The 13,856-nt window shown below is 45.3% G+C and overlaps 1 protein-coding gene across 3 annotated transcripts in view; it reads left to right on the top strand.

Moving 5' to 3' along the window:
* Positions 1–13,856, top strand: part of gpr63 (G protein-coupled receptor 63) — an 80,361-nt gene that overhangs the window by 7,040 nt on the left and 59,465 nt on the right. For all 3 annotated transcript variants that reach the window (XR_011885041.1, XM_072251671.1, XM_072251670.1), the window contains exon 2: positions 3,325–3,396. The gene's annotated coding sequence lies outside the window, so the exon portion shown is untranslated. The remainder of the gene's footprint in view (positions 1–3,324; positions 3,397–13,856) is intronic.

The following is a 13,856-nucleotide window of genomic DNA, read 5'->3' as shown; positions in this document are numbered from 1 at the left end:
AATGAATCAGCTATGATGTCATGGAGGAGTAGACTCGATGGGCCAAATGTCCGAATTCTGCTCCTATGTCTTGTGGTCTTCTGGTTGACCTTGTAGAGGTATGTAAAGTTATAAGAAGCTCAGATAGGGCTGAAGTCTCAAAAACAAGAGGGCATACATGTAAACAACAGGAATTCTGCAGATGCTGGAAATTCAAGCAACACACATAAAAGTTGCTGGTGAACTCAGCAGGCCAGGCAGCATCTCTAGGAAGAGGTGCAGTCGACGTTTCAGGCCGAGACCCTTCAGGGGGCGAACGTTGGAGAGCAGTACTGGTGTGAGAGTTGCCTCCACTGTTGGTGCTGCTTTCCCGTGTTCACTCCGTGGAAGAAAAATGAGATTGACTTTGAATGCGGCTGACTCATACGTCTCATACACCGTCGACCTTCAGGCCCTGCCACTCAGGGACCTGTGCTAATACTATTTGGTGACTCTATGTGTTGGGTCGTGACTGTCTGTGCTGTGTGTGACTGTGTACTGTGATTTGCACCTTCACGCAGAGGAATGATGTTTCCTTTAGCTGTTTACATGTCTATGTGTATGGTCTATCGACAATAAACGTGAACTTGATATGGACCCAGAGTGAGCAAATAGGATTAGTATGGAGAGACAGAATGGTCAGCACAGATCTGAAGGGGTGAAGGGTCTAATTCTATGCTTACAACTTGAACACTGTGCCCCTTTCACAAAGCTTTGTGTCACCTGTCCCGTTTGAATTGATGATTTGTTATACTTGCCGACGCCTCTGTAGAATTACTTGCTTCTTAAATCTTATTCTGTGTACTGCAAACTGTGATGCTGAGCAAAAATAAGATTCTGCCATGTGACCATACTCAAATAAGGCTGATCATGTTAGATCTGTGTTAGACTCGAGTCTTTTCTCAGTCATTCATTGATTTTATGCCCTGACTGTACCTCCAGGTTGCAAAACCTGGTTAGACCACATTTGGAATATTGTGTTCAGGTCTGATCACCTCATTATAGGAAGGATGTGGAAACTTTAGAGAGGGTGCAGAGGAGATTTGCCAGGATGCTGCCTGGATTAGAGACCACACCTTATGAGGATAGGTTTAGTGACTAGGGCTTTTCTCTGTGGAGTGAAGAAGGATGAAAGGTGACTTGATAGGGGTGTACAATGTAATCAGAGACATAGATCATGTGGCTGGTCAGAGACTTTTTCCCAAGAGCTGAAATGGCTAGTATGAGTGGGCACCGTTTTAAGGTAACTGGTGGAGATTATGGTGTGGGGGATGTCAGAGAGTGGTGGGTGTGTGGAACACACTGCCGGGGGTGGTGGTAGAGGGAGATGCATTAGAGGCATTTAAGAAAGAGAGAAGTGAAGGGTTATGCAGAAGGGATTAGATTGATCTTAGAGTAGGTTAAAAGGCCAGCACAACACCGTGGGGCCGAAGGTCCTGTGTAGTGCTGTAATGGTCTATATTCTATGTAGTTGCATGATTCTGAGCAAAATTGGTTGTGACCTTTGGATTCCTGCAAGAGGCCCAGCCGTGCCGTGGTTTGGTTCATTTAGTTGGCGACAACGCGGAGTAGGATTTTCTTGCCCTTTGAGTCATGCCGCACCAGCGTTAATCCTAACCCAGTTAGCATTAGAACAATTGGCAATGACCAATTAACCCACCCAGTACATCTTTGAACTGTGGGAGGACCTGGAGAAAACCCATACGTTCCACAGGGAGGATGACAGAGTCTATTTACAGAATCGAACTCCGCACTCTGGAGCGCCCCGAGCTGTGACAGCTGACCGCCATGATACTGCGGGTTTGGGGGCTTGCATGACCCGGTAAGCTGGAGCGCTGTGCTGGCTGGAGTCAGGGCTTTGCGCTTTGGCTCTTGGTAGGGACAGGTCAAATGGTAGAGACCAGACTAAGAGTGGTCCACCGGTCCGCCGGGTTCAGGAGTACAGCTCAGGGCTAACACCCCTGACTGGTAAAACAAAACTGTTACGGAAACAGCAATGAAGAATCCTGCATCTGCGTGCAACGTTATTCCTGAGTCTCCACTTAGGACATGCATTGCTGACAGTAGTGAAAACTCAGAGGAAACTAGTGGCACGATGAAGGAAGACTTGAATGCCACCAGAGATAGAGGACCTCCATTCCGGCCCTAAACGCTGATGGCATAATGGCAGGTAACATTTCTAGATTGAGAAGTTAAACATTGCAGCCTTGGCACCATTCAGAAGGTAGGTTATCCTAGAATTCTTGTTGATTGCTCAACCTTTCAGTCAACATGATGGAAAACGATCAACCTGTTTTTGTGAACAAAAAAGCTGTCATACGATTGAGAAATGTGACTCTTAATATGTTTAGTTGTGCTACAAAAAGGGAAACTATTCTGTGTTTTTTCTTCAGCCACTTGCATTTCTATGTTTCTATATACTCGAACGTATTTGATAGAGATATGTAAAATTATGAGTGGTATAGTTAGGGTAAATGCAAGCAGACTTTTTACACTGAGCTTGGGTGAGATTAGAACTAGAGGTCATAGGCTAAGTGTGAAAGGTGAAATATTTAAGGGGAATGTAAAGGGGATCTCCTTCACTCAAAGCGTTATGAGAGTATGGATCGAGCTGCCAGTGGTGGATATGGGGTGGAAAGCAACATTTAAGAGAAATTTGGATCAGTACGTGGGCAGGAGGGGTATGGAGGGCTTTGGTCTGGGTGCAGATCGATGGGAGTAGACGGTTTGGCATGGACTAGATGGGCCAAAGGGCTTGTTTCTGTGCTCCAGTGTTCTGTGACTCTATCACCGTATTTCGTTACAGTGATAGTTTGCTTAAAGAAGCCATGTTAATAGCATTATCATCATCATGTGCTGTGTCATATGATGTGGGGGATCATGGTCTTTGCATGACCTGACTGGGGGGCTAAGCAGGTGCGACACATTGCCCAAGGATGACCTGCAGGCTAGCAGAGGGAAGGAGAGCCTTATACCCTGCCACCTGTTAATATATCATACTTAAATTGAAGATACATGTTCATATCTCAAATTTGAAAGAAATCATAGAAAAATCATTGAATTGACTCCATTCCTACTGTTCCTGTGAAATGATCCATTGAACTAGCTTTTGGCTCTTTGAAATTGGGGGATTGTGAGCATGTATTTCCAGTTACATTGCTTCTCTCAGTAAATCATTTCCATCATCACTAAGTGGTTATATTGTTCTTTGGTTAAATTGAGTCAAACAAGAATTGCAGGGTTAATATCAGAGGTGAAATATACAGAAACAAAATTTTTGACACACTTCTGTTTGAATATTTTTAGGAAGCCAGTCCTGTATCCCACGCATGGAACCAGCTGCTCTTTGTGGATTTGTGTGATGCACCAGGATGTCGGGTAACTGTAATTGAAATTTTCAAATATTATAGCTGTATTATAGATGGATAACGGATAGATATTCGTGTTCCTTCATTGGGAAGGAGCCTTGAGTCCCACCTGATTTAAGAACAGTTATTACCTACATTGGGAAGTTGGTACAGGAGCCTTGGGTCCCACCAGGTTTAGGAATAGTTATTACCCCTCAACCATCAGGCTCCTGAACTAGTGTGGATAACTTCACTCACCTCAACTCTGGACTGATCCTACAACCTATAGACTCACTTTCAAGTACTCTACAACTCCTGTTCTCAGTATTACCTATCTATTGTTTTTGTGCAGTTTGTCATCTTTTGCATGTTGGTTGTTTGTCAGTCTTAGTGTGTGGTTTTTATTGATTTCCTTGTATTTCTTTCATTCTCCAGTGAATACCCACAAGAAAACAAATCTCAGGGTTGTACATGATGATATGCATGTTCTTGGAATATAAATTTACATTGTACTTTGCACTTAGAGGCATTCTGCTTTTAACTCCTGATCAAGTACTGTTGTTGTTGGAAAGGGCAATTTTTAAATTTTATTGGTTTTAAATCTAAGTCACTGGATGTTAGACAATAAAGCATAGGAACAGAATTAGGCAATTCAGCCCATCAAGTCTGCTCCGCCATTCAATCATGACTGATCCATTTTTCTATCTCCTTCTCAGCCCGAGTTCGTGGACTTCACCCTGTAACCTTTGAGGCCATGTCCAATCAAGAACCTATCAATCTCTGCCTTAAATACACCCAGCGACCTGGCCTCCACAGCTGCTCGTGGCAACAAATTCCACAAATTCACCACCTGTAAGCTGAAGAAATTTCCCCACATGTTTGAAAAGGGTGCCCCTCTATCCTGAGGCGGTGCCCTCTTGTCCTAGACTCTCCCACCATGGGAAATATCCTTTCCACATCTATTCTGTCTAGGACTTTCAACATTTGAAAGATTTCAATGAAATCCCCCCTCATCCTTCTGAATTCCAGTGAGTAGAGGCCCAGAGCCATTAAACGTTCCTCGTATGATAACCCTTTCATTCCTGGAATCATCCTTGTAAACCTCCTCTGGACCCTTTCCAATGCCAGCACGTCTCTTCTAAGATGAAGGGCCCAAAACTGTTCACAATATCAAGATGCAAACACGAGGAAATCTGTAGATGCTTAAATTCTTCCTAGCACCTCTTCCTAGAGATGCTGCCTGGCCTGCTGCGTTCCCCAGCAACTTTGATGTATGTTGCACAATATCAAGATGAGGCCTCACCAGTGCCTTATAAAACCTCAGCATCACACCCTTGCTCTTGTATTCTAGACCTCTTGAAATGAATACTAACATGGCATTTGCCTTCTTCACCACTGACTCAACCTGCAAGTTAACCTTTAGGGTGTTCTGCACAAGGACTCCCAAGTCCCTCTGCATCTCAGATTCCTGGATTTTCTCCCTGTTTATAAAATAGTCTGCATATTTATTTCTACTACCAAAGTGCATGACCATGCATTTTCCAACATTGTATTTCATTTGCCACTTTCTTGCCCATTCTCCTAATCTGTCTAAGTCCTTCTGCATCCTATCTGTTTCCTCAACACTACCTGGCCCTCCACCAATCTTTGTATCATCTGCAAACTTGGAAACAAAGCCATCTATTCCATCATCTAGTTCATTTATATACAGCATAAAAAGAAGTGTTTCGAACACCAGCCCCTATGGAACACCACTAGTCACTGCCAGCCAACCAGAAAAGGATCTTTTTATTCCCAGTCGCTGCCTCCTACCAAGCAGCCAATGCTCTAACCATGTTAGTAACTTTCCTGGAATGCCATGGGCTCTTAACTTGGTAAGCAGCTTCATGTGTGGCACCTTGTCAAACATGGCTGATCCTGGATCCTACTCAACCCCGTATGCCTGCCTTCTTACCATATCCCTCGATGCCCCAACCAATCAACTTCTGCTTTAAGTATACTCACGGACTTGTCCTCCACTGCAGTCTGTAGCAGAGCATTCCACAGGTTCACCAATCTTTGGCTAAAAAAAAATCCTCTTTACTTCTGTTCTAAAAGGTCAACTTTGAGGCTGTGCCCTCTAGTTCTGGATACCCCCACCATGGGAAACATCCTCTCCACATCCACCCTATCTAGTTCATTCAGCATTCAGTAGGTTTCAATGAGATCCCCACACATTTTTCCAAGTACCAGTGAGTACAGGCCCAAAGCTGCCAAACGCTCCTCATATGTTAACCCCTTTATTCCCGGAATCATCCTCATGAATCTCCTCTAGACTCTCTCTAATGACAACACATTCTTTCTGAGATATGTGGCCCGAAACTGTTGACAATACTCCAAGTGCAGCCTGACTCGTGTCTGATAAAGCGTCAGTATTATCTTGATTTTATATTCTTTTCCCTTGAAATAAATGCCAACATTGCACTTGCAATGTTAAATTGGATCCCTAGAAATTTATTCAAGAATTCAAATTCTTTTATTTTTATTTATTTAGCGATACCACATGGTGACAGGCCTTTCTGGCCCAATGAGACTGCGCTGCCCGATTACACCCATGTGACGAATTGCTTTAGTAACCCATACGTCTTCGGAATGTGAGGAAACTGGAGCACCCATTCTCCCACGCAGTCATAGGGAGAGCGTGCAAACTCCACACAGCCAGTGGCGGAATTGAATCTGAGTCATTAGCACTGTAATTGCGTTACGCTAACTGCAACACTTATATAAAAAAAAGTCACTGACTGTTAAATTTGAACCCTAGATGTTTATTCAAGAAAACAAATTGTCAGTAAGAAAGATTAAGTAAAACTTAAAAGTGAAGGAATCAATGTATTAAAGATAATGCTCTTGTATATATTTTTCTGCAATTCCTTTGCAGTCACAGGGATTGGGAACGGGTTGTTCTTTTGAATGTTGCGTTTACTGAGGGATGATGATTGACTGGAGTAAGCAGGGGATTGTGAATGTACTGGACACCAAATGGAGCATTGGTGTAACCTCTCATCCAAATGAGGACACGAGTAACCTTGTGTCAAAACGTGCAGGTTATGTGTTTGAATCTGCAAAATTGTTCCGTGTTATTTCTTTTGCAAAAATTACATTAATTTAGAGCCCCGACTGATATTGAGTGCAGGTCCAGCACAAGCAAATAGAATAAAAGGCTACTTTAACTTCATCGGTAACACACACACAAAATGCTGGAGGATTTATGTCAGGCAGCATCTGTGGAGAGCAATAAATAGTGGATGTTCATCAGGACTGGAAAGAAAGGGGGAAGAAACCGGAATAAGAAAGGGGAGGAAAGGGAGCACAATCTAACAGAGGATGGGTGAAGCCATGCGAGAGGAGAGGAAGGAGGGTGGGAAAATAAGGATGCTGTGAGGAACTGGGAGTGAAGCTGTAAGACTGAACAGCAGCACCACCCACTAACTCCCTCCCTGCTCGGTTATTTCCTGTCAGTTGCCCTGTGTATTGCCTACTTTATGGACATACAATCAATCTATGTATAATAGCTATCTTAAGCATGTGTATTTATTATTATTATGTTTGTTTTTTTGGTGCTGCATCCAATCTGGAAAAACAATTATGTTGTCCTCCTTACGCCTATGTACAGGAAATGACATTAAACAATCTTGACTGTTGATGCGTTGAAAAGGCAAAGAGCTGAAGAAGAAGGAATCCAATAGGAGAGGAGAGTGGGCTGTGGGAGAAAGGGAAGGAGGAGGGGCACCAGAGGGAGATGTGAGGACAGCCAGAATGAGGAATGGAAGAAGAAAGAAGGGGAGAGAGGAGAAATGACCAGAAGTTGGAGAAGTCGATATTCATACCAGTCAAATCAAGTCAAGGCGCTTTTTATTGTCATTTCCATAAGACCATAAGACAAAGGAGCAGAAGTTGGCCATTCAGCCCATTGAGTCTGCTCTGCCATGAGCTGATCCATTCTCCCATTTAGTCCCACTCCCCCGCCTTCTCACCATAACCCTTGATGCCCTGGCTACTCAGATACCTATCAATCTCTGCCTTAAACACACCCACACACACAACATTTCAACCATACAGTACACAGTAAAAACGAAACAACGTTCCTCCAGGACCCTGCTGCTGCATGAAACAACACAAAACTACACTAGACTATGTGAGACAGCACAAGACTACACTAGACTACGTCAAACATAAAAACTGCACTAGACTACAGACCTGCACAGGACTACATAAAGTGCACAAAACAGTTCAGGGCAGTACAATAAATAATAAACAAGACAACAGGCACAGTAGAGGACAAATTACAATATAATAATAAATGATGTAGATATCAGTCTAGACTCTGAGTATTGAGGAGTCTGATGGCTTGGGGGAAGAAACTGTTACATAGTCTGGTCGTGAGAGCCCGAATGCTTCGGTACCTTTTGCCAGACGGCAGGAGGGAGAAGAATTTGTATGAGGGGTGCGTGGGGTCCTTCACAATACTGTTAGCTTTGTAAATGTCTGTAATGGCAGGAAGAGAGACCCCGATGATCTTCTCAGCTGACCTCACCATCCGCTGCAGGGTCTTGCGATCCGAGATGGTGCAATTCCCGAACCAGGCAGTGATGCAGCTGCTCAGGATGCTCTCAATACAAACTCTGTAGAATGTGGTGAGGATGGGGGGTGGGAGATGGACTTTTCTCAGCCTTCGCAGAAAGTAGAGACGCTGCTGGGCTTACTTTGCTATGGAGCTGGTGTTGAGGGACTAGGTGAGATTCTTCAAGAGGTGAACACCAAGAAATTTGGTGCTCTTAACGATCTGAACGAAGGAGTCGTCAATGTTCAGCGGAGAGTGGTCGCTCCGTGCTCTCCTGAAGTCAACAACCATCCCTTTTGTTTTGTTCACATTCAGAGACAGGTTGTTGGCTCTGTACCAGTCCGTTAGCCGCTGCACCTCCTCTCTGTATGCTGACTCGTCGTTCTTGCTGATGAGACCCACCACGGTCGTGTCATTGGTGAACTTGATGATGTAGTTCGAGCTGTGTGTTGCTGCACAGTCGGTGGTCAGCAGAGTGAACAGCAGTGGACTGAGCACACAGCCCTGGGGGGCCCCCGTGCTCAGTGGGATGGTGTTGGAGATGCTGCTCTCTATCCGGACTGACTGAGGTCTCCCAGTCGGTAGGTCTAGGATCCAGTTGCAGAGGGAGGTGTTCAGGCCCAGTAGGCTCAGCTTTCCAATCAGTTTCTGAGGAATGATTGTGTTGAATGCTGAACTGAAGTCTACGAACAGCATTCGAATGTATGTGTCTTTTTTGTCCAGGTGGGTGAGGGCCAGGTGGAGGGTGATGGCAATGGCATCTTCTGTTGAACGGTTGGGACGGTACGCGAACTGCAGGGGTTCCAGTGAGGGGGGCAGCAGGGTCTGGATGTGCCTCATGACGAGCCTCTCGAAACACTTCATGGTGATGGATGTGAGTGCAATGGGAGGCTACCCAGATGGCTATGAGGGGTCTTCATAAGGTTAGTTTACAGAGTAGAATGAAGGATCAGCTTCATTCACCGTAAACATTTACATGTATCAGGAATTTGCTGTGGGGAGTTGGCGCAACATACAACAAAAAAGCAACATTCAATAATTGTAAAGAATTATATAAATATAATGTCAAAGTACAGATATGGAATAAAATGCACGTGAGTGAATAAATACCATTGTGCATCTACACTGTAAGCATCACAAGCAGTGGTTGGTAAAGTATTTACAGTTCAGTGAGTGCAGTGACAGGGGTAATAGAGGGGGTGCGGGGGGCTAACTGGAATGGTGGATCAGATTAACTGCCTGGGAGAAGAAACTTTTAAGATGGCGTGAATTTTTTGTTTTAATAGTTCTTCAGTGCTTTCCAGAAGAGAGCTTTTGGAAAAGGCAATTCGCAGGGTGGGTAGCGTCCACAATGATTTTTCCTACCCCCTACTTTGTTCGAGACATGTACAGGTCCTGCAGTGATGGTCGACCTATTCTGCTGAGCTGACAGTTCACTGTAGTTTTTGTATACTGTGAGAAGACGCTGCACCAAACCAGCCAGTAATAGGTGATGTGGTATGAGTATTTTTAAGGCTGCATTAACAGTGAATGCAAAGTGCCAAAAAAAGGTTTAATAACTTTGCCTTTTATTTTTATAGTTCACTGCGTCCAGTTTAATAAATAACCAAATAATAAGACTTAATCAGAATGGAATTGCTATGTTTCGAAGTCAGAGGAAGCAAATGTGGGTCTTATCTGATCTCTGATTTACAAACGGAACACCTCTGAGCTGTTTTATATTTGTTCATTTCTTGTGCTTTGTTTTCCATGGTTAAATAACATGGATTTTGGCATTGTGTGTCAATGAGATGTGTCTGTTTTGTGTGTGACTCAGTTAGTAGCTGGAAATTTAGACTTTGTCACAAACCTCCTACACAACGTGCTGATTATATAAACTACTCATACATATTGTACACGTGAGCGTGAGGGAATTTAAAAAAAAAGCATTTATTAATGGAACGCAGCAGGCCAGGCAGCATCTATTGGAAGAGGTACAGTCGACATTTTGGGCCAAGACCCTTCGTCAGGATTGGGAAGGAAGGGGGAGGAACCCAGAATAACGACATGGGGGGGGCGGGGAAGCAGTACGAGCTGGAAGGTGATAGGTGAAGCCAGAATAACGACATGGGGGGGGCGGGGAAGCAGTACGAGCTGGAAGGTGATAGGTGAAGCCAGAATAACGACATGGGGGGGGCGGGGAAGCAGTACGAGCTGGAAGGTGATAGGTGAAGCCAGAATAACGACATGGGGGGGGGGGCGGGGAAGCAGTACGAGCTGGAAGGTGATAGGTGAAGCCAGAATAACGACATGGGGGTGGGGGCGGGGAAGCAGTACGAGCTGGAAGGTGATAGGTGAAGCCAGAATAACGACATGGGGGGGCGGGGAAGCAGTACGAGCTGGAAGGTGATAGGTGAAGCCAGAATAACGACATGGGGGGGGCGGGGAAGCAGTACGAGCTGGAAGGTGATAGGTGAAGCCAGAATAACGACATGGGGGGGGGGGCGGGGAAGCAGTACGAGCTGGAAGGTGATAGGTGAAGCCAGGTGTGTGGGGGAGGGGGGAGGTGATAGGTGGAAAAGGCAAAGGGCTGGTGAAGAAGGAACCAGATAGGAGAGGAGAGTGGACCATGCGAAAAAGAGGAGGAGATCCAGGGCAAGTGATAGGCAGGTCAAGGGGTAAGCAGGGTGCCAGACTGGGAAATGAAGAAGAGGGAAGGGCAGCAGAGAAAATTACTGGAAGTTGAAGAAATCGATGTTCATGCTGTTGACTATTTATTCACTTTTTTAGATGCTGCCTGACCTGCTGAGCTCCTCTGGCATTTTGTGTGTGTTGCTTCAATAAAAATGAGGCTTGCTTTAGCCTTACGATAGATCGAGTTGTCAGCTGGAGACTTCCACCCCGGGTGGAAATGGCTAATACCAGGGACATGGTTTGAAGGTGATTTGAGAAAGGTATGGGGGGTTTTTCAGAGTACACAAAGAGAGTGGTAGGTGTGTGGAAATTGCTGCCGGGGTGGTGGTAGAAGCAGATAGAGTAGGGATATTTAAAAGACTTAGAAAAGCACATGAATGGAAATGTGAAGGGCTACAGTACATTATTGTATTGTTATTACAACGTTATTACAGTACAACGTGAAGGGCTACAATACTGTGCAAAGGCTGTAGGCACGTATACTGTGTGTAGAGCTACGGTGCCTTAGACTTTTGCACAGTACTGTAGTAATTTTATTTATTGCAATGTACTGCTGCCAGACAGAAAAAAAAATTTTGTGACATGTGAGTGATGATAAGCCTGATTCTGATATGGGTCTCTGTTGTGGTAAGGGAACAGGGAGAAGGGATTTATGGTTGGGAAAAGAGAAAAGGAAAGGGGAGAGAGCTGGAAGCACCAGAGAGACATTCTCTCATGATCAATAAACCGACTGGAGTCAAATGTCCTTGGCTAGTGTCTGAGGGCTGGGTGTGTCTGCACCCGTGCCACGCCCTGTGCCTAAGACTTTAGTACAAGAGTCGGAAATGAGGGGTGTCCTTTTACAACGGAGATGAAGAGGAATTCCTTTAGCCAGGGAATGGTGAATCTGTGGAATTCTTTACCACAGGCGGCTGTGGAGGCCAAGTCGTTGGGTATGTTTAAGGTAGAGGTTGATAGATTCTTGATTAGTCAGGGCATGAAAGGATACGGGGAGAAGATAGCGGATTGGGGCTGAGAGGGAAAATGGATGAAATGGGAGAGCAGTCTCAATGGGCCAAATGGCCTAATTCTGCTCCTATATATCTTATGAAAATGACCTGTGAAATCGCCAGATTCAGTTGGTGTGATACTTGTAGGGAAACTAAGAAGCCTCCAGAAGTTTCTGGGATTGCACAAACAAACAATTTATAGGTACATTATGAGAAAATCAGCAAATGCTGGAAATCTAAAGTGACACACACAAATGCTGGAGGAACTCAGCAGGTCAGGCAGCATCTATGGAGAGGAATAAACAGTCAACATCACAGGCCAAAAGGAAGGATCTCGGCCTGAAATGTTGACTCTTTACCAAGCAGGATGACGAAGAGAAACCAAAACTGGATTCGATAGTGCCTGTGTTTTGTTAAATGGCAACCCAACTGAAATGTTTAAGGGGGATTTCTTCACTCAGAGGATGGTGAGAGTGTAAAATGAGCTGCCAACCCAAGTTGTAGATCTGAGCTGGATTTCAATATCTAAGAGCAGTTTGGATAGGTACATGAATGGGACCAGGCACAGTAAGAGTTCAGCACGGACTAGACGGGCTGAAGGGCCTGTTTCTGTGCTCTAGTGTTTATGACTCTAAGCAATTTCTTAACCTCTTTGCACTTCCAATGGCTTGGGCATAGAGAATCTGATTTTACAAACCTCATTTATTTTCCTGTCAAAATTTAACCCATCCCCTGATATAATTCATCAGTATTATATTTCATTTTGTTAGCATGTTCATTTTTGCCACAAGTTTGCACATTCCTCACTGGGACGGCACAGTAGCATGGGCGTTTAGCACAACGTTACTACAGTACCTGACCTGGGTTCCATTCCGGCTGCCGCCTGTCAGGAGTTTGTATGTTCTCCTTGTGACTACATGGGTGTCCTCCCACATTCCAGAGATGCATGGGTTAATTGGTCACATGGGTGTAATTGAGTGGCACAGGCTCCTTGGACCTGAAGGGCCTGTTAACGTGTTGTACCTCAAGTTCAAGTTTATTGTCATTCAAACCTGCACATGCATGCCACCAAATGAAGCAACGATCCTCTGAATCAAGGTGCGAACAGTGTGCCCGTAACTCAGACACTAGACATGAAATAATATTACCACAAATAGTAAAATATGTTCCAGAAGATTGACATTTAGCATAAGGTGCATTTATGACACAAGTTAAAAAGTAAACAGTATAACTCACTCACAACACGCTGGAGGAACTCAGCAGGTCGGGCAGCATCCGTGGAAACAATGAGTCGACGTTTCGGGCCGGATCCCTTCGTCAGGACTGAAGAGGGAGGGGGCAGAGGCCCTATAAAGAAGGTGGGGGGAGGGTGGGAAGGAGAAGGCTGGTAGGTTCCAGGTGAAAAACCAGTAAGGGGAAAGATAAAGGGGTGGGGGAGGGGAGGCAGGGAGGTGATAGGCAGGAAAGGTGAAGAAGGAATAGGGGAAAACACAATGGGTAGTAGAAGGGGGCGGAACCATGAGAGAGGTGATAGGCAGCTGGGGAGGGGGCAGAGTGACATAGGGATAGGGGAAGGGAGGGGGACGGAATTACTGGAAGTTGGAGAATTCTATGTTCATACCAATGGGCTGGAGACTACCTAGACGGTATATGAGGTGTTGCTCCTCCAACCTGAGTTTAGCCTCATCATGGCAGTAGAGGAGGCCATGTATGGACATATCTGAATGGGAGTGGGAAGCAGAGTTGAAGTGGGTGGCAACCAGGAGATCCTGTCTGTTTTGGCAGACGGAGCGGAGGTGCTCGACGAAGTGGTCCCCCAATCTGCATCGGGTTTCACCGATGTAGAGGAGGCCGCACCGGGAGCACCGGTTGCAATAGATGACCCCAACAGACTCACAAATGAAGTGTTGCCTCACTTGGAAGTACTGTTTGGGGCCCTGAATGGTGGCAAGAGAGGAAGTGTAGGGACAGGTGTAGCACTTACGCTTACAGGGATAAGTGCCGGGTGGGAGATCCGTGGGGAGTATAACTCTGCTGGTGTTTTATATGTGATGGGTCCCGGGTGGTGGCAGGGTGTTCAGTTGTCTCATAACCTGGGGGGAAGAAGCTGTTTCCCATCCCAATCGTTCTTGTCCTAATACTACACTACCTCCTGCCTGATGATGGGGGGGTCAGAGAGATAGCTGGATGGATGGGAGAGATCGTTGTCGATGCCAAGGGCCCTGCATA

The sequence above is a fragment of the Mobula birostris genome, chromosome 2, assembly GCF_030028105.1.
Source record: "Mobula birostris isolate sMobBir1 chromosome 2, sMobBir1.hap1, whole genome shotgun sequence".
NCBI classification, from domain to species: domain Eukaryota; kingdom Metazoa; phylum Chordata; class Chondrichthyes; order Myliobatiformes; family Myliobatidae; genus Mobula; species Mobula birostris.
The sequence above is the reverse complement of the archived record's forward strand: the minus strand, read 5'-3'. Positions and strand labels throughout refer to the sequence as shown.